General features: G+C 29.7%; 1 protein-coding gene and 1 non-coding gene across 2 annotated transcripts in view; one reads left to right on the plus strand and one right to left on the minus strand.

The window, feature by feature from the left end:
• LOC113367607 overlaps positions 1 to 21221 on the minus strand; it is a 71008-nt gene that overhangs the window by 19404 nt on the left and 30383 nt on the right. The gene's annotated exons all lie outside the window — the stretch shown is intronic.
• On the plus strand, positions 20012 to 20084 carry Trnav-cac. The gene has a single exon. It is a non-coding gene; the product is annotated as a tRNA-Val (tRNA).

The following is a 21221-nucleotide window of genomic DNA, read 5'->3' on the forward strand; positions in this document are numbered from 1 at the left end:
TTAGTTTTGGGCAAAGATCGGCCAGTTTTGTTCTTAATTGATGAATAAAAAAAATGTTAACAACGAATTTAATGAATCCTTGTATGGCGATAGAGTATCCGGCGGTTTTTGAATATATTAAAATATTATAGTGCCACGAAAAGTGGTTCAATTATAAAAATTGATCAAAATTTGGATTAATTGGCCGCGCTTTTAGAAATTACTCCGTGTATATATATATATATATATATATATATATATATATATATATATATATATTAAACCCATGTACGTTTTTTAGAAAGTGTAATGAAAAATTTTCTTCGAAATTAAATAATATGCGATAGTTTTTTACATTTTGACAGTTTATACTATAAAGTGTCCTTAATCAATAAAAAATCAATTTATGAGTGATTTATTAGCATACCAAGTTGCTATAAAGTTTGTAGCAACTCGGTATACTAATAAATAACTCACATATTAATTTATTGATTTCTTATTGATTAAGTAGATTATTTACACATGTCGGAAAGTCTATGCAAGTTGTTTGAGGCAAAATGCCACTTACAACTATTTTATGACAAATATCTCAACTTTCCCCCGGCTCTCCTATGTTTCCCGCGGTTTTGATCGTACACCTTTCTTCGGATCGGTTGATTTGTTTGATACCTATATATGTACCCATCATTAATCGCGAAAACTCGTTATCATTTTATACGTTTAGTATATAGTTGGTGTGTGTTCCTTCGCGAATTGACCTTAACGGGAATAACTGCATACATATCGCAAATGCAATTGCAACAACAACTATGTGCAAATGTGCAATGTGCAAATCCGACTCGCTAATTTTATGTTTTCTCGACGTTTCAGCTATTCTGAATCGAATGAGATCACATTTGGAAAAAGTATGTGTGTGTGTGTATGTGTGAGTGTGTGAACAGATTTTTTGCCGCAAATCGACGTTTTCTCTAAAACGTATGGACCGATTTCAAAAATTTAAAAGCCGTTCGATGTATCTCGATGAGGACTAGCGTTTCTTAGTTTTGTGCGACGATCGGCCTGACCGTTTCTTTGTAAATTGCAGAAAAGTGAAAAATTTTTCGTCCACCGATTTTGAAAATTCAATTCAACCATTCGATAGATATTGGTTGGGAATCGTGCTGATTAGTTTTTGGTAAAGATCGGCCGGGCCGTTTTCTTGTAATAAACTTAACAAAAAAAATTCGACGATTTTTATGATTTTTTTTTGACGGTAGATACTATAGTCTTCTAGATCATACTAAAATATTACGGCCCTGTGACAAGCCGTTTAATTTTAAAAATTCTTCAAAGTTTGCTAAAATTAGTATCGTTTTTTTGGCATTTGTAAAAGTTAGACCTTTGATCGACGTTTTCTCAAAAACGCCTGAACCGATTTCAGGGATTTAAAAGCCATTTGATATCTCAATGAGGACTATCGTTTGTCAGTTTTGTGAGACGATCTGCCGAGCCGTTTCTTTGTAATTTGAAAAAAAGTGTTAAACTTTTCGTCTACATTTAACCTCAAACTACCGAACCAATTTTAAATAACCGAAAACTATTCGAAAGATATTAGTAGGGAATGATGCTGATTAGTTTTAGGTAAAAATCTACCGAGCCGTTTTCTTGTAATTAACTGTTGAAAAAAAATTGAAGCCGATTTTTATGGAACTTTTTTTGGCGATATATATCATGGTCTTATAGAACTTACTGAAATATTGCGGCCTTACGACCAGTAGTTTAATTTTAAAAATTGATCAAAGTTTGAGAAAATGAGTAGTTTTTTTGACGTTTGTTAAAATTAAAATTAGTCAATTTACTTGGTATAACGATAGAGTACTCGGTCTTAATGAACATACTAAACCATTAAAGTCCTATGGAAACTGGTTCAATTATAAAAATTATTGATTTTTGAAAATTAGCTTTTAGAAAATATTCCAAGTTAACGTGATCGTTCGTTTTCAAATGTGTGTAATAATTCCACTCGGAATACTTTTAATTACTCATGAATTAATTTATATTTTATTGATTAAGTCGATTAATTACACATATCTGGAAGTTCATGTAACTTGCCTCAAGGCTAAATACTAAACCAACTAGTTTGTAATTTTTTTTAAAAAATTGCAACTTGTGAGTTGCATTTTTCCTGGAAACAAGTTACATAATCGAACGATTATACGCATACAAAATAAAATTAATCAGGTAAAATTTAAAGAAAGTAAAAAAATAATATTTAATTTTATATCACTTCATATAATCCTACAAGACAAATTAGAGTAAAATTTAAAATTAATACAAAATTAAAACAATATTAAGACTAATAATTAAATTATGTTATACAATCGATGGCAATTTGAAACTAGTTGTAAGTAGCACTCCTTAAGAGCTTTCCGACATGTGTAAGTAATCGACTTAATCAATAATAGTTCAATATACTAATTTATGAGTGATTTATAAGTATTCCGACTTGATTTATTACACATTATTAATCGAACACGTGATTAACTCTGAGTATTAGCCCATTTAATCAAAAATCTAACGAAAGCAAGTGCTTATCGAGTTTTATCGAATGGTTTTTAAATTTTTGAAATCGAATCTACCGAAACTTCGATGAAATCGCTAATTTTAATAAACGCTGCTCGTTTTTTCAAACTTCGATGAATTTTTAGAATTAAACGACTTTTCGCACGGCCGTAATATTTTATTATGATCCAGAAGACCATGATATTCATCGACAAAAAAAGTTTCATAAAAATCGTGGGAAAAAATTCAACGGTTGATTACAAGAAAACGGCCCGGCCGATTTTTACCAAAGACTAAAAAGTACCATTCCTAACCAGTATCTTTCTAACAGTTATTGAATTATTAAAATCAATTCAGGCTAAACGTAGACAAAAAATATTACACTTTTCTGCTAATTTCAAAGAGACGGCTCAGCCGATCCGCGTGCAAAACTGATGTACACAATTTCTCATCGAGTTGCATTGAATATATTTAAAATCGATTCAGCTGTTTTTGAGAAAACTTTGACGACAGGTCATACATAGAGACACATACTTTTTCCAAATTTGGTGTCAATCGCTTCAGAATGACTTGAAACGTCGAGAAATCATAAAGTTAGCACATCGGATTTTCTGGCAAAAACATAAATTTCTACTTTGAGAAGTTAATTATGATAAATGTAAATATATTATCTGAATCAGAAATATATTAAAAAAATCTAATAAATTAAATTATTATTAATAATAAATTCTAACAAAATTAAAAGCAATAATTATGTATTTTCATATGATTAGAGTATATAGTTTCAGTAAAATTTGACCATTTGAAAAACATTGTCAAATATGCTTTGAAATATCTTCATTCCAAAGTAAAATTTCATGTTTAAAAACTTTTTAATAACTTAAAGATTTGAATAGAAAAAAATATTAAAATTTGTTAATGATAATAATTGAATTAATAAAATAATATGTAACAAGATAAATTTTTATACAGCCATTATATAATATTCTATAAAACAATAAATTTTAATAAAAAAAATTCATAAACTTACATGATATTACAGCCCATAGCACATATCACTACTGATTTAATCATAATTATGAATAATTTTTTTATCCCAGATTCAAAATTTTCTTGCACCTCGGATATAGTCAAATAAAACTTCAATTGCTAATGTTAAAAATTATGCTGAGACTCCTCCTAAAATACTATCCGCCCTACCGAAATTTTAAATTAATAAGCAGTGGGGGTCCAATACATTCAAAAAATTTCGGTTGTTCTATACAAATTAATACGAAGAAATGCATTTCTGGCGATTTGATTGGCACATATCAACTTTATCAAGAAGTCCAAAGATCAAATTACACCCTCTCTCTGAAGAATGACGAATGACGAAATTAAGACATCACGAATTGTTAAGTTTAGTTTGCCCACCAAAAGAAATGATATTTGAAACTAAGTGTAAGTGGCATTTTGCATTAAGACAAGTTGCACGAACTTCCCGACATGTGTAATAATTGGCTTAATCAACCGAAATTAAGATTTAGATATTTAGATGAAATTTTTACTGTTTGTTTCAAAAATAAAGTTTTGGAACACATTTATAATATTTGTAATTAAATTAATTATAGCGTTTTATTCCAAATTTTATTTATATATACTTTAACCAATTTATGTAGAACTGTTTAGTGCATGAACTTTATTGCCATGTTAAATTTCATTAAAAATGCCGAAGCATTTTTTTTTTCAAAAAATTGTTTTGTGAAATATTAAACATCTGTTATAAGAAAAAACAGGCACGATTACATATATTATGTACGTAGTCCTTTATATTATTTAATCATTTTTTAAATAAATGGTAACATTTTTTACACAACTAGAGAAGATTTGTAAGCTGCTCATTAGGGACACCGACTTAAAGAATCTAGTTACATAATTATTAATTAATTTCTGTGAACACTACACAAATTTATGAAATCGGTTCAGCCGTTTCTGAGGAAACGTTGACAAAATTCAAATTAAGACTTATCACATCGCAAGAGCGAATTTTGACACAAATTTTTCCTCATATATTTTTTCAAACTTTGATGAATTTTTAAAATTAAAAAACTTGTCGTAGAATCGTAAAATTTTAGTATGTTTAGTATGACCATGATTTCCATCATAATAAAATAATAATAAAAAAATATTAAATCGTCCAAAAGTTTTTTTTTTCAACATTGAAATACGAAGAAACAGTCCGACCGTTCTTTACTAAAAAGTCGGAATTAGAATTACGAATTATTTGAATATAACTTTTTATACTTATATTGACTTTTTTAAATTCAAAAATAAATACATAACTGAAAAACAAAACCCGAACCTCATTTTGATTTATCTCAGTTTTTAGTAAAGATCGGTCGGACTGTTTCTTTGTATTTCAATATTGAAAAAAAAACCTTTTAGACGATTTAGATAGAGATCATGGCCATACTAAACAGTTTTTAGTAAAAACTAATCAGCACGACTTCTAAATGATTCGAAAAAAACATTCAAATTTGGTTTAGGATTTTTGGCAAAAACTTGGACAAAAAAATTACACTTTCTGTTAATTTTAACATCGGTTTTATTAGTCATTGCTCAAATCTAACCACTCTAATTTTCAAATCACATCGAACAGTTTTCAAATTTCGGAAATCTGTGCATCTCTTTTTGAGCAAAAGTCGACAAAAAGTCAAAAATGGGCTGACATTCACACACACTCACTCAAACGATTCAGAATGACTTAAAACGTCGACGAAACAATAATATTAACAAATCAGATATTTTGGCAAAACATAAACTTTTCTTTTGGTAAGTTGAATAATAATTTTTTTTATTATTAATTACAATCTGTCTTATTCAAAAAAAAACATTCAGTAATTTTGGGGATATATAGATAATTAACATCTATTCTAAAAGGTTACTCATTAGTAATCCTTTTAAATATTGATAAATAAGTGAAATTAATTTGCTGTCATATGAAGAGAAATTAAGAAAAAAAAATATAAATAAAAAATAAATAAATAAATACATTTAAAAGTAATTGTAATCGTTGAATAATCATGAACAATATAATTACAACCACTATAATAACTCAATCCAAAACAATCTTCAAATGAAAACTCAACAAACAATAATAATAACCACCACTATGCCATCAGAATAATCACATCTGACATAAACCCATCATCATAGAAAACGTTGACATATTTTTTCCCAAGAATTTCATACGATTGAGCCTGTTCGTCCTCGTCGTCGACGCTACAACAAACTATTTTGTATCGAATAAAAAACCCATAATTTATGTAATGTCCATCTTTAGTCTTTAGTTGAGCGTTTTGCAAGAGACGTTCAGCAATGCAATCAAGGGCTGTAATTAAATCTATTAGCGTAGAATACGAGTTGACATAATCGCAGGGAACAATCTCTATGTGCCTCGAACAGGTTCCTTTTAATAAAATAAAAAGAGAGCTGAGCGATAGAAAAGGTTGAATAAAATGAAATTCCCATATATTGTTCACTAAACACTTAAAAATAATAATAAATATTTCGTCATTGTGAAATCGGTTCAGCCGTTTTTGAGAAAACGTTGACAAAATTCCAAATTTGGACTCTTCACATCACAAAAGCAACTTTTAACACAAATTTTGACTCATCATATTTTTCCAAACTTTGATGAATTTTTAAAATTAAACTACTTGCCGTAGGACCTTAAAATTTGATTTGGCCATGATCTTCATCATTATAAAAAAAAATTATTAAATCGGCCAAAAAAAAATTTGAATTATTATTCAATAATCGTATTTTAGAAAAAACTTGAAAAACAATATATACAAAACTAATAGCGGTTTGTACTATTTAGAAATTGTAATATGATTTTTTAATTTTAAATGCGTTTTTCTTATAATCAGAACAGACTTTTATAGTACTCTTCTCACGATTTCTCGAGTTCTACTGGACTTGAAATTTTCAGAGAGTCTTGTTTATAGACCTATATGTATCCCGAACTAGCATAATTCCCAAATTACAATTTTTACTATTTTTAAAAATTAGAGAAACTCAAAAAACAGTAAATAAAATCACTTTTTTCAAACAGACGCCATTTTGTAAGAAAAAAATTTGTACTCATCGCTAGTTCGGGCGATTGCGACATCATTGTAGATTAATAATCTTTTTTTTTCATTTTAGATGATTCAGGAAGACTAAAATCATGGGAAGACTTAGGTGCCAGTTTTTTTTAATATTTAACTTCTTTTATTTTTTTTTGTATTTTAATAATATTTTATTAATATAGGTGTTAAAAATAATGAATAGTAAATATATTTATTGCTTTTTTTAACATTTAATAACTAATTGCGAAGAAAATGGCAGGCAATAACATTTAATAACTAATTGCGAAGAAAATGGCAGGCCAAATTTTGAAAATCAAAGATATTTTTATTATTACTATATTTCAGAAATTCGTTAAAAACAATACTTTAAAAATGACTGCTCACTAGAATGCCCCTTTAAACACATGATTTATTATTGATAGCTTGAAGAAACGAGAAATAAATATCACTGGCAAAAAATTAAACTAAAAATACATAACAAAATTTACTTGTACAAAATCATTATTAAACTAATTTGGATATACGGTATACAACTTTGAAATTAAATTTATTTCTTTATTAAAAATTCAAAAACGTCACAATAAATTATTTAAAAAAATATCGAATACCCCAAAGTTTGTTCCAAATTGATTAATCTATGAAAACAACTAGTCAGCACATTAAACGATGAAATGCAAACTTAATAAAATAAGTACAAAAGCCGCCTTGAAGATCACCGAGAATACTACCAAAGCCAAATTCCAAAGAGAATTCATTTTACATTAATCTCTATTAATCTCAAAATAAATGTCAACGGTTACATAATTTTATCCTCTATATTTAATCCTAAAATTTCACATGGACACCATTTTTTAAGGATAGTTGTAAAAATTATTGCCTAATAATAAAAAAATTCATTACAAAGCAAATGACTTATTCTAAAACCCTTCGGGATAATGTTTTCTTGTCAACTTATTTTCACTAATATTAATTGGCCATTATTTTCTATAAAGACACATTTTTTTAATTATGTTGAACTTCTGTTGATGTTGAATATTACGAACTAAGTTCATATAATTATTTATATTCAGGTATATATTATATTTATATACATTTAATATATAAATAAGATAAAAATCTATATTTTTCCCAAAGCTCCTCGTCGACTTTCCATCCATCTTCTATTCAGTGTTTTTTAAACAGTATTTCTCACGCCAGTCAGCATTACTCTTTCAATAGCTTTCACAATGTACGTATATAATTTTTATTAAAATGCAATTCATAAACAAAAAACTATATAATAAGTTATCAAAATTTAGAAAGATTTAACTATAAATTCTTCGGGATATTACCTAAAATTTTCGACAATCTCGTACCTGAGATATAATCTGTGCGCCAATTTCAAGTATGTTTTCAATAGACTTGATTTAGATTTAATAGGCAACTTATATTGGGAAATTATTTTAAATTATTTAAAAATCATATTAAGTATATAAAGTTCAAATATTAATAAATAAAAGCAAGTAAGAATTAGCATTACAAATTTTGTAGGCAAATCGAATGGATTTTAGAATTTTCAAATCGCTTCAAGCTATTTCAAGCCGTTTCCGAGAAAACGAAGAAGTCGTAATTTGATTTCTATTTTGGCATAACATTTAATAACTAATTGCGAAGAAAATGGCAGGCCAAATTTTGAAAATCAAAGATATTTTTATTATACCTATATTTCATATATTTCTTGAAAACAATATTGAATTCCGGAAAAGTTAGGAATCTGTGCACGCCGTGCCATTACAAAATATTTATTCGCGATTGCTTCTATTGGCAGCACAACTATTTTGTTACATTACCAAGATGCGATAAAGTTATTTTCACAGCTTATAAGATTTACCTTATTATATGGATTATAGCTATTGACTAACACGTATATTCTTAAGAACAGAAAAGACGACAAAGAGGATAAAATTAATTCCAGAGATAAATTCCTACACCGCAAAATCAGATCCGTATAATAGATTCAAATTTTAATAGATGCAGATTAGAATAAATGAAACTTATAATATTAATTATTATATTATTATAATACAATATAATTAATTTACATTAAAATTCATGATAAAAAATTACGCCTGATTATTTTAACGCTTAAATTTTAATGTAGCTTTCTTGCACTTCTATGGTAACATTTTTAGCTTAAATTCCAAATGCCGCACGGTCGAAATTTTTAGAATTATTTTTATTATAAATAAATTTAAGAATTTGATCGCAATATAATAAAAAAAATAACATAAATTAATGTAGTCTTGAAGAAAATTTCTTACTTAAATAACATAATTAATCCTAATTTCATACATAATGAATAATTTAGTAGCAGCAAATGTAGTAACGTAGCATAAATTTATCAAAAATTTTGAATAAATAATAATTGTTAAGATAATATACATTTTTTTATTTGTCAAAATAATCAAAGATTATATTTATCGGAACTCGTTTGCTTCTGATTTTGTAAAACAGCCGCGAAAAATCATTGTCATGTGGACGCATTATGTTTAGTCGAAGTTGACCATTAGAGGCAATTTGATTAGCATATTTATTTTTGTTGCAGTTCAATTTTAACACTAGAGGCTTGTAAAATAAAACACATAGGCAATAAAATTAATTACAATGAGTATTTAACAATACGAATAAATATAGTATGCATCAGAAGTAATCTTCACAGTCTTAAATCAACGATCGATGTTAAATTCTTGGATCTTAAATTCTTGACTGGGATGGGCTCTATATTATCAGTCAGCGATGCTATTACTTTTAATATTTGAAATTCAAATTCAATGGTAATAAATATTATATTTCTCATTTCATAACTTGCATCATGCAATCTGTTTCTGCGAAATCCACTTAGAACGACGACTATCAACAAACGGAAATACCTAGGAAAAAACTCTTTGCAGAGGAAGCAAATTTCCATCGGGGGAACATAAATTGAAAAAAACTCAATTATAAAGTCAGACCATGTGCAATGGATGGAGAATTTAACTCTGAATTATTTTCGAATTAATAATATTCAGTAATTGAATTTGATTCAGAGCGAAATCGATTTGATAACATGTAGATCAATCAATCGTCGGATGATAGAATTTATTGAGAAGCTATTAACGTCAATTATAACGACGATATTATTATTACGATGAGTAAGAAAGTTAAAGATAATTTATGGTTCACACAGTAAAGGGGGCGTCTAATAATCACGTGATCGATTTTTTAGGGATTTTTGGACGCCCCCTCCCCTTTGGTGATATATAAGTCTCTACATAATTTTTTTTCTAAATTAGGTAAAAAAATAAATAGAGGGAAGTCCCCGAGTGTAAATAAATAAAAAAATATTTTACGAAATGTTTATTAAATTATGACTTATGTTTCATAACAAAGTTAGAAATCAAACTAAATTAACACAAACGCAATCTTTGCTCAACAATAATTAATACTATCAATCAAACGTTGGTAACAAAGTATGATTTTACAAAGTTGCACCTGGTACCGGACATTTCAAAATAACCAGCTTTGAACACATATGTAGCCATCTCCACACCTTGGAATGTCTGCACATTTGTGTTTGACGAATATTCTTAGATGTTGCAAAAAAATCACTATTTATTCACCCTTTTGGCTGGGCCACACCGATGCTCTCAGCTGGAGCATTCATCATAAGCTTTTAATTTTTTGACTAGGAAATACGAAAAATGGGGGTATGTAGTGGCCATTAGCACTCATACAAAACAAAATTAAATAATAAGAATAAATTACGTCAATTCTCACAGAAATATCAATAAGTTGACTGTCCGGCGTTAAGGGACGACTTAGTGTCCGATGCTAAGAGACAGGCATATTCATTCATTTGGTGGTACCTACTAAAATTGTTTAAAATATCTAATAATAAAAAAATTTGTACTCGCTTAAATAATACGTGTTAAATAGAGCGTCCGGCTTTAGGTGCCGTCCGGCGTTACGAGACTTCCCCCTACACGTGATATCTCACTAGACCCCTCCCTCCCCCATGTGATTTTTAGAGATTTTTTGTCAACCCCCTCTATTCCCACGTGATTAATGGAATTCCCCAAAGCTCAATTATATAAACAATAGCAAATAAATTAGGAAACGCAAAATTTTCTAAAAGAAAAGTGCTCTAGAAATGTATTAGGGTAGAGCGGGGCTAGTTGAGCATAGGGGCAAGTTGAGCAATCGAAACCGTTCGTTTAGGCATTATATGGCGAAAAGATAGAGGTTTGGGAGAAATAAACATCCCGCGATCGTTAGTGGCCGCTGGACAAATGAGTGAGGCTCACGGGCGTTTTGTTTATTTTGAGACCAAAAAGTAAAAAAGTAATTCATCAAGAGTTTTTGTCTGGTTTAGTCAAATGTTATTTGTTTTTAATCAGGTAAATGTTATTCTTCCATATAATTATAGTACTTTTAAGATGTATAGAGATTCTAGGTATAATTCTCACGGTTTTTTTTATAAACTCACTTTTATTTTGAAATTCCGAGTTGGGGTTAGTTGAGCATAGTTTCTAAACTTGTACTGTTACTAAGGCAATTACCATTAACTTCCAGAAATTAATTATTATTTTTAAGATTTAAGCCAAGTCTATGAGTAATAATATAAAGAAATAATGATTTTAAACAAAAATACTGAATATAATGGTAAAATAATTTCTAAGATACGATATTGTTTTGTTGATTCTACTTTTCGTTAATTATTCAAAGCAAATTACTATAAGTTTTATTTTCTCTGTCAATAAAGACTATAAATATAGAACTGGTTATTAAAAACTTATTTTATTTCATCACTAATTGACTTTGAACCTATGATTTCATTATACTTTCTTAGTGCTCAACTTGCCCCACCTATGGGGTACATTGAGCATACTTGACTTTTTGCATTTAAACAGCTGTAGCTTCTAAATTTTACTTATTGCCAAAGAATAGTATTAACACTTTTGTTAAGCGATAAACAACAAATCCATTAAGCCGTATAGCAATTTATTGAGACTTTTCATTGAGGAGCTACATCCGTTTAAGTAAAAATTTGCTCAACTAGCCCCGCCCTACCCTACCAAATTCTTGATACAGACAAACAAAAATATGAATCAAAAAAGTTTATAACAAATAAATGATTTTTTTACACTGGCATTTAATCGCGGTCTCGGCATGCTTTCAGAATACATCTGAAATATTTATATTGCTTACAAATAAGACCCCCCATCAGCCAAGATTACACATTGTAAGAACAAAACGAAAATTACATCTGCAACAAAGAACCATATCGTGTACCTAGTACTATGTCGAGAACGTCGTGCAATAATACTTCTGATATAAAAATAATCAATGTTGTCTTGTAAGATTATAGTGTGATTTATAATTAAATGCTGTAGCCTAAGGACCTCAATGTTTCGTAATTTACATTTTAATCAATTTGAAATTTTTACAAAAAGTACAGCTCCTATGCTAGTGGGCCATTATTGTAGGTCAATTTACAAAAGGTGAAAAAATTAAAATTCAATTGGATCGAGCGGGGCTTAAATGCCTGCCAGAAAATGTCCACAACCATTATTTCAAAAACAAGTAAAATGATATACCATTTTAAACGTACTAATTTGAAGTATAGGGTAAAATATGTGTAATCTGGGCGACATCGATATCACAAGATAAACGGTCATTGTCAATTTTTTGACCTTCAATTTTATAATGACTAACTCTGCAATTAAAATCCAATTATAACGGTTCACGATTATTAATATAATTAATCAGCAGAAATAGTTACGCGTAGTAATTAGGAAATCATTAAAAAAATCATTTAAAATTCGTCGACACAAAAGAAATATTCAAACAATGGGATAGTTTTAATGCGATTTTTTATTTTATATTTTTTGTGCCTATTGAGAAAGTCATTTAGCAGTAGGCAGCTTTCCTACTACTTTCCCACAGAAAACTGGGTACAGATTTAGTTATACAAGCTTAATTTGCGTTAATGATAAAACTTCTATTATTAGACTAGACATACCTCCAATTTTTGCTACTTTATCATCTTTAGTTTTTGTTACTAAAATGTGTTGACTATTTAGGATTTATTTTAGTTAAAATCCTAGACAAAAACTTATCTGAAGAGAGAGTTCAATTCAAGTAGCTTAAATATTATTCATTAATTTTTTAAATCAAACTTAATCATAGCGAATACTATTTAAGAATTTAATATCTAAAAAAAATATTTTATGAAAAAAAAATTGAAAAAAACATTTTTTTTTCAAAATCATTCAAATCGGACGCTTTGAATTTGTTTATTGCGGGAGGTGATTATAACGCAAAGCACACATTTTGGGGATCTAGACTAATAACACCTAGAGGCCGTCAATTGTATAATACAATAAATAATAATAATCTTCGGACATTTTCTACGGGTGAGCCCACATACTGGCCAACTGATTTGAACAAAATTCCAGACCTCCTCGATTTTTTTGTAGCCAAAAATATTAAAAACGAGAGTGTTGAAATAATTTCAAGTCTGGATCTCAGTTCTGATCATTCACCAGTAATTCTTAAATACTCCACTAATACTCCAACCAAAGTCATGAGTTCGCTTACAAACAAATTTACCGATTGGCTTCTTTTCCAAGAATACATCGAAGACACCATTAACTGTAATATTCCATTAAAAAGTGAGAATGATTTGAATATCGGTATCAACAACTTCACAAATACATTAATTGCAGCAGCTAAAATATCGACTCCTATTCTAAATCACAATCACAGTCACTCTGTGCCCATAGATATTAAAAAATCATTGCACAGAAAAGGAAATTAAGAAGAATTTGGCAAATAACTAGATCACCGGAAGATAAAAGAAAATTTAACAGTGCATGCAGAGACCTGAAAAATTTAATAATAAATTATAAAAATGTTTCTTTTGAAAACTACTTACATAATCTTTCTGCAAGTAGTGAAACAAATTATTCTCTTTGGAAAGCAACCAAAAAATTGAAAAGACCAATTGTACCAATTCCTCCTTTAAGAAAAACAGACGGTTCATGGGCAAGAAGTCCAGAAGAAAAAACTAATGCATTCGCCGAACACCTGCGCCTCACATTTCAGCCATTTTCACGTAAATGCAACTCTAATGATGAACAATTCATTTATGATTTTCTTCAGGATTCACCGTCGCTAGTGACTCATGATGTTAATCGTTTTACTGCGGCTGAAGTAACCCAAGAAATTGCAAAAGCAAATTCTAGAAAATCACCTGGACCAGACCGGATTTCTATTAAAATGCTTAAAGAACTTCCAAGAAAAGCTATTAGAATGCTCACAATAATATATAACTCTATACTGAGAATGAAAACTTTTCCGCAGTCTTGGAAAAGAGCTAAAATAATCCTTATAGTGAAACCAGGTAAAGACCCTTATCTATTATCTTCCTACCGGCCGATAAGTTTATTGTCTTGCATATCGAAAATATTTGAAAAGCTAATTCTTCAACGGATTAAAATAATCCTACAAGAACAAAGTTTTATTCCGAACCATCAATTTGGGTTTCGCGACAAACATTCAACATTGAGCAAGTTCACAGAATAATAAACGTAATTAACAATGCGCTGCATAATAAAGAGTACTGTTCTGCGGCTTTTTTGGATCTCAAGCAGGCATTTGACAAAGTATGGCATACCGGATTAATGTATAAAGTTAAAAGATGTTTACCAGATTCTTTATTCCTATTAATAAAATCTTATTTACAAAATAGAAACTTTTTTGTCAGCATCGCCGATACGGACTCAAATATTACCGAAATTAATTCTGGAGTGCCTCAAGGGAGTGTCCTCGCCCCAACACTATTTTTAATTTTTACAGCTGATTTTCCAACTTCAACTGACACGAGTTTAGCCACATTTGCTGATGATACGTGCATCATCGCCACAAACAAAGATCCGACTGCAGCTTCCAACAGCCTTCAGCACCATCTCAGCTTAGCTGAGAAATGGTTTTCGTTGTGGAGGATAGAAGTAAATAGCACAAAATCAGTCCATATAACTTTCACGCTTCGCACCCAAACTTGCCCAGCAGTTGTACTCAACGATGAAATTATTCCGTCCAAAGAATCAATAAAGTATCTCGGCATTCACTTAGATAGGAAACTCAACTGGAAAGTACACATAAAGAACAAAAAACAACAAATAGATCTAATCTTCAAAAATTATTATTGGCTCTTAAACAGAAAATCAGAATTATCAACTTACAACAAATTACTTATATATAAGGCTGTGATCAAACCCGTGTGGACCTACGGATTACAACTTTGGGGTACTGCTAAAAAGAGCAATTTAAACATAATACAACGAGCACAAAACAAATTCCTGCGGCAAATATTAAACGCTCCTCACTACACGCCAACATGGATTCTCCACAAAGACACGGGTATACCTACAATTCAAGAACATATATCAATGTTTGCCTGTAATTATAAGAATAGAATTGACGCACATCCAAACCAACTAGCATGCAACTTATACCAGGAAGGCCAGCCGACCAGGCTCAAAAGGAAAATACCTCGAGATTTATTATAGTTTATTTTTATATTTATATTTTTTTTCTCTATACTTGTCTTTAGTTTTTTCTTTTTTATATATTAACTATAGTAGATACACCACTGGGCGTATGTGCTAATTTGTAAACAACCAATTGTAAACACTTGTCAGCATTCTCTGCTAAATATAATTATTTTTATAGATTGCAGAATAAAAATAAAATAAAATAAAAAAAAATCGGACGCTTAGTTCTCTCAAAAACTGCCATTTTTTGCTACATTTAGCTCTGTATCTCCGAAACCGCTGGACCTGCCTTTGCTAAAAACTAATAACCACTTCTCCCTATCATTACGAATTGAATGTTTTTTGGATTATTTAAATCCGATACGCCGATCTCTCAAAAACTTGATTTATATTTTCTGCATTCTTTGCTCCGTATCTCTGAAACGGCTGAACCTGCCTTTGCCAAAAACTAATCAGCACATCTTCCTATCAATAGGAATCGAATGTTTTTAGCCATTTAAATCGGTTGATCCGTGCGTACGAAAACGTGGACGAAAAATTGTGTTCATACATACACACACACACATCCATTTTTTCTGAGGTATGCCAAAATGTTCAGAAACCTTCAAAACGTCGAGAAATGTAAAATGAATTTTATTTCGATTTTCGGCCCATTACAATAACTTACCCTACGGGAAGTAGGGTAATATTGACCATTTATTTATTCAAAATCCTAAACAAAAACTTATCTGGGAAGGGAGTTTAATTCAGAATGCTTAAATGTTATTTATAAAAAATTTTAATCAAAATTATTCATAGTAAATACTATTTAAAAATTCAATAAAATTCAGTTATAATCAGAAATCAAAATACTATATTTTTTGAACTATGGATTTCTTTTAGTATGTTTCAAGCATACAATTTTGTATAATTTTCTTCATAAATTTAAAAATTTATAATTGCTCTTAGTTCCATATACAGATAAACACGGATTATTCAAAATTTCTAATATTTAGGAACTACTAGTCTATCTTATAATTACAGTTTTTTTACTATTTTGTCTAATTAGTCTAATTTCTTAGAATATAGTTAAGTAATGACTAATGAAGCTAAATATTTTCCCAAGCTTGATATAAAACATTATTATGTCTACGAATTAATATTGTCATTTTGTTTTATGGTGTATCTGATGACTGTGAAATTAATCCTATAATATATCGGTAAGTAATCGATATGTTTTTAATAATAAAGTATCCAATTAACTTTTATCTTCAGACGTCGCCAAGTAGATAGTGCAGTGGAACTTTTTGCAGAATTGATATTCACTGTGGATTGATAAATATTTGGGAAAATATTTGTAAGTTTGCTCCTTCTAGGAATCATTGTTCTATAAATGGGTTTTTTGTAACTTAGGATATGCACAATATTAGAAATATTATAAAAAATTACTGAACGTAATAATTTGAGTGAAATGTTTAATTTTGTAATTGTAATACATGTAAGTTTAACATATTGTTGTAGTAGTCGTTATCTTCTATATATATAAAAATAAGTCGGGTTTTCCTTCCTGATGAAATAACTCCAGAACGCACGAACCGATTTCGACAATTTTGCATTCGTTGGAAAGGTCTCGGGCTCCGCAAGGTTTATAGCTAAGAAAATGTGGTGCATGGCATCGTGCCTCAATGCAAATTGCTGGAACTTTACGCACCGTAATTAAAAATTCGAGTAATGACATTAGTGAGAATTATCAGAATTATGCTTGCTTAAGTCATCGAGCAATTCTTGCCGCAAAGAATAATGATGTACACGCACTGAATTTCATCATTCAATCAAAAATTGCTGGCTATTTGGTGACATACCAATGATTCCGACTGGTCTTCCGTTTGACTTCAAACGATTGCAATTTCCTGTTCGCCTTGCGTTTGCAATAACAAGTCGCAAGGCCAATCGCTTAGTGTTTGCGGGATAAATTTCAAATAGATTATTTAGAAAATCATTGTTTTTCACATGGGCAGTTATACGTTCCCTGTTCACGAGTTGGAAAACCATCCGCTTTGTTTGTGTTAACGTCAGACCAAAAAAACAAAAAATGTGGTTTACCAAAGATCACTTCCATGAAACGGATAATTTGCGGATTCACTTTTATTTACTTAGAAAAGTTCAACTAAAAAACACTTCATTTTTGTAATCGAAATAAATTCATTACTGTTGTGCAATAAAATCAAATTTTTCCTTTTCAAATATAAAACAAACAAAAAATTTCTTCATCTTTCTCACGAAACCATCTGGTGGCGAAACGGAGTTCGTCGGGTTTGCTAGTATTTAATATAAATGTTCAAATGTAAATGTAAAATGTGAAAGTATTCACATATTTTGTCCACTCGTTCTTTCTCAATTAATGTGATTGATTGCTCATCGTCAAACGGATTTGATAAAATAATGGCCGTGTTATACATCTTCGGAATCGGATTACATTATGCGAAAGATATAAAATGTGTTCGAATAAATTTCTCACTTGACCACACACGATCGGTCTGTCAATTGCCCGACGACGGGTATCTGATTTCTTTATTATTATTGTCTTGTGAGAAAGATTACACCGATATCCTCGAATGAGGACTGATGTAGTTTTTGAAAAATGATATATCAAATTTTGTTCTAATTTGTCAATTAGTTGCACAACTGCTTGAGATACCACATTCCAGGAGACTCGATCGAAAATCACCAATGGATAATATCCTAATCTAGCAAATTGTTTAATGGAACAATTTCTATAATTTTTACTAAATCATCAAATTAAGATCGTTAATTTTTTAGGTACTATTATAATTTTATTTTATTATTTATTATTATGATCTATATTTATACATCTTAGTACAGCAGCTCATAGAATGTCATTACTGTTCTGATTGCTGTATAACAATACATAAATAAACTAGTGGGGCGCATGGCATCGTGCCTTAAGGCAAATTGCTGAAACTTTCCGTACCAAAAATTATTTTTTTTTAAAGATTAACATTTAAAAAAAAAATACTCTGAAAAAATTAGATTTTTGAGAAACAATAAATTTTTGTCAAAAACTTACTTTATTTTTTAAAAAAAAAGACATTTTGAAGAAAAATTTATTTTGAAATATTTTGGAAATTCTGAACTTTTTTTCAAAGAAATCGTACTGCTTTAACTGCATAGAGACGAAATATCGAAGCGCGTAAGCGCCGCGTCGCCGTCTAACGGATAAACACTGATATGGAACTCATAGGAATGTAAACAAAATTTATACTTATTGTTAAAATCTCTATAAAATATCTGATAATTTTATGTGCATATGCCTAATGATCATTCTTGACCGCCAAATGGCATTTGTTTTTACTTTTTTTACTAGATCTCCAAAAGCGCTAGAAGGTACATGAAAATTTATCAGTTCTTCATCTTGTTAATACAAGTAAAAACTTTTTTGAGTAATTCAAATCGGACGCTCCCGTTCTCTTAAAAACTGAGTTACCGTTTTTAGCACTTTTTGCCCCATATCTTCGGAACGGCTAGACCTGCCTTTGCCAAAAACTAATCAGCACGTCTCTTTATCAATACGAATCGAATGTTTTTTGAATTATACAAATCGCTCCATCCGTTTTCGTTGACGAAAATTTGTATCCGAACACACACACATATATCCATTTTTTCTAAGGCATGCCTAAATGTTCAGAAGGTTTTGAAACGTAAAGATATATAAAAAAAATTATTTTCGATTTTTTTGCGATTACTATAACTTGCCCTACGGGAAGTTAAAAAATGTCAATTCACAGAAATAGCAGCAAATTGACTGTTTCAATTCAAACTTTAAAATCTATAGCATGTTACATATGACCGACATTTAACCGACGATATTAATTGCTTTTACTTTTGACAATTAAAACAGTTAATTTTGTTTTATCCTCTGGGCACAAAAATATATTTAAAAAGTGCATCAAACAAGTCCAAGACAAAAGATTGCCCTAAGGGTTCTGCACCATTAATTTCTTCGTAAACGATTCTGTACTGTACCCCGTTTTATGTGGGAAAATGGTAGGACAGCTGCCTACTGCTATATGACTTTATCAGTGGACGCAAAAAACTATGAAATTAAAAATCGCATTAAAACTAACGCATTGTCTAAAATTTTTGAATGATTTGCTAATTACTACGCGGAACTATTTCTGCTGATTAATTATATTAGGGGGCGTCCATTAATTACGTGATCGATTTTTTAAGGTTTTTTGGTGATACGTGGTGATATTCAAAATAACCCCCTTCCCCCTCCAAACATCTCGTGTATTTTTAGTTACAAAAATATGGTATTTTTTTGAAAATGTTTGGATTTTTTTTTTCAAAAAAATCTGGTAAAAAATAAATACACGTGATATTACTATTACAATACCCCTCCCTTCCCTATGTGATATTTCGTGATTTTTTATCTCAGGTGATTAATGGACGTTTCCTTAACACTTTTGCAGACGTGAATCCTGTAGCATTCATTTTCGTTGCAGAGAATAGGCGTAATACTTGACGTGGATGCTATAGCATTCATATAGTATATAATGATCAGAGAATAGAAGCGTAATACTTGACGTGGATGCCACAGCATTCATATAACAACCTGACCTGATTATCATATTGTAAATCAAATTTTGAATATCACAACCAATTTACAAATAAAATGAATGTCAATTTTTGTATTTTGCTGAAACTTTTACTGGTCGCGAACGTATTAATAATCGTATGTATATCGCTCTCAAACAAAAAGCATTGTACGATGTATTGCTCTCATAAGCAATTTCTCCCAATGTTTCCGTAGTGTAGTGGTTATCACGTGTGCTTCACACGCACAAGGCCCCCGGTTCGATCCCGGGCGGAAACATGGGAAATTTTTTTTATGTAAATATTTATTTTTTTTTGATTTTATGTAATTTTTTTTTGAATTTATTTGTATTTAGTGCTAACACAATTAATATTTCTTTTAAATAATTAAAATATATAACCACTATATTATATTGCACGTCATATAGATAAGAGATCACTTCAATCACAAATGTCCGACTTAAACGATACATTTATAGTATATTTATTTATTAAAAGGCCATGTCAGTCATATATGTATGACATAAAAAAGAGTGTTTTCCAGGAATTTTTTGTATACATGAAGTTTTCTTGATACAATAATTTAATAAAGATAACGTCGCCCATGTGATTTTTTTAGCGTGTTAAAATAGGATATACTTACTTATTATCATATTATACTGAACTTTCATAATGAATGAAAATTCAATACAGTAATCAGTAACACTTAACGGATTATATAATACAAAAAAGAATTGCAGATAAATCTAATATGATTTTACAGTTCTTAAAGACTTTCTAATTGCATGTAATTACTGATTAGGCAAATTATTTTGACGTTCCAATTATTTTGATGATGGACAGTATCATTATAATAATTGGCTAATCTCACTAAAGGCGATAATAGCTTCTTACAGTAAATGAATCCACAACAAATTCGATAAAAATGTATTAAATATAAAATTTTATTGATTATTACTTCTGTTTTATCATGTGTTTTTGTTAATAATATAAACAATCATATTTTCTTTATATGACAGTATTGCGCATTTGGCTATTTTTCATTACGAACATTTGTTCCTAATTTGTAATGAAATATAGAAAAAGTTACCATAAATCTGAACTCTTAAAAAAGCAGCTTTTGTATTAGAAATTTATAACCAAAATCTGTTATCAATCAAATTCTAACAATTTATTTTTATTTCAAAACATTATATTTCGAAGTATATGTACCAAATTGGTTAATACATAAAAACGCCAACATGAACACAGTAAGCGTGAAATACGAACACATTCAGACATTTACAAAAGCCGCCTCTAAGATCGCCCAAACTCACTTGCCAGACAACTTCATCTCAACATTACCAGGACAAGATTAAAAAAAAAATGAAATTGACAAAAAAATTACAAATACTACTACTACTACCATAATATTTTA

Source organism: Ctenocephalides felis, unplaced genomic scaffold (genome assembly GCF_003426905.1).
Source record: "Ctenocephalides felis isolate EL2017-DRISC unplaced genomic scaffold, ASM342690v1 CF-g0.4_SCAFFOLD_01170, whole genome shotgun sequence".
Lineage (NCBI taxonomy): Eukaryota > Metazoa > Arthropoda > Insecta > Siphonaptera > Pulicidae > Ctenocephalides > Ctenocephalides felis.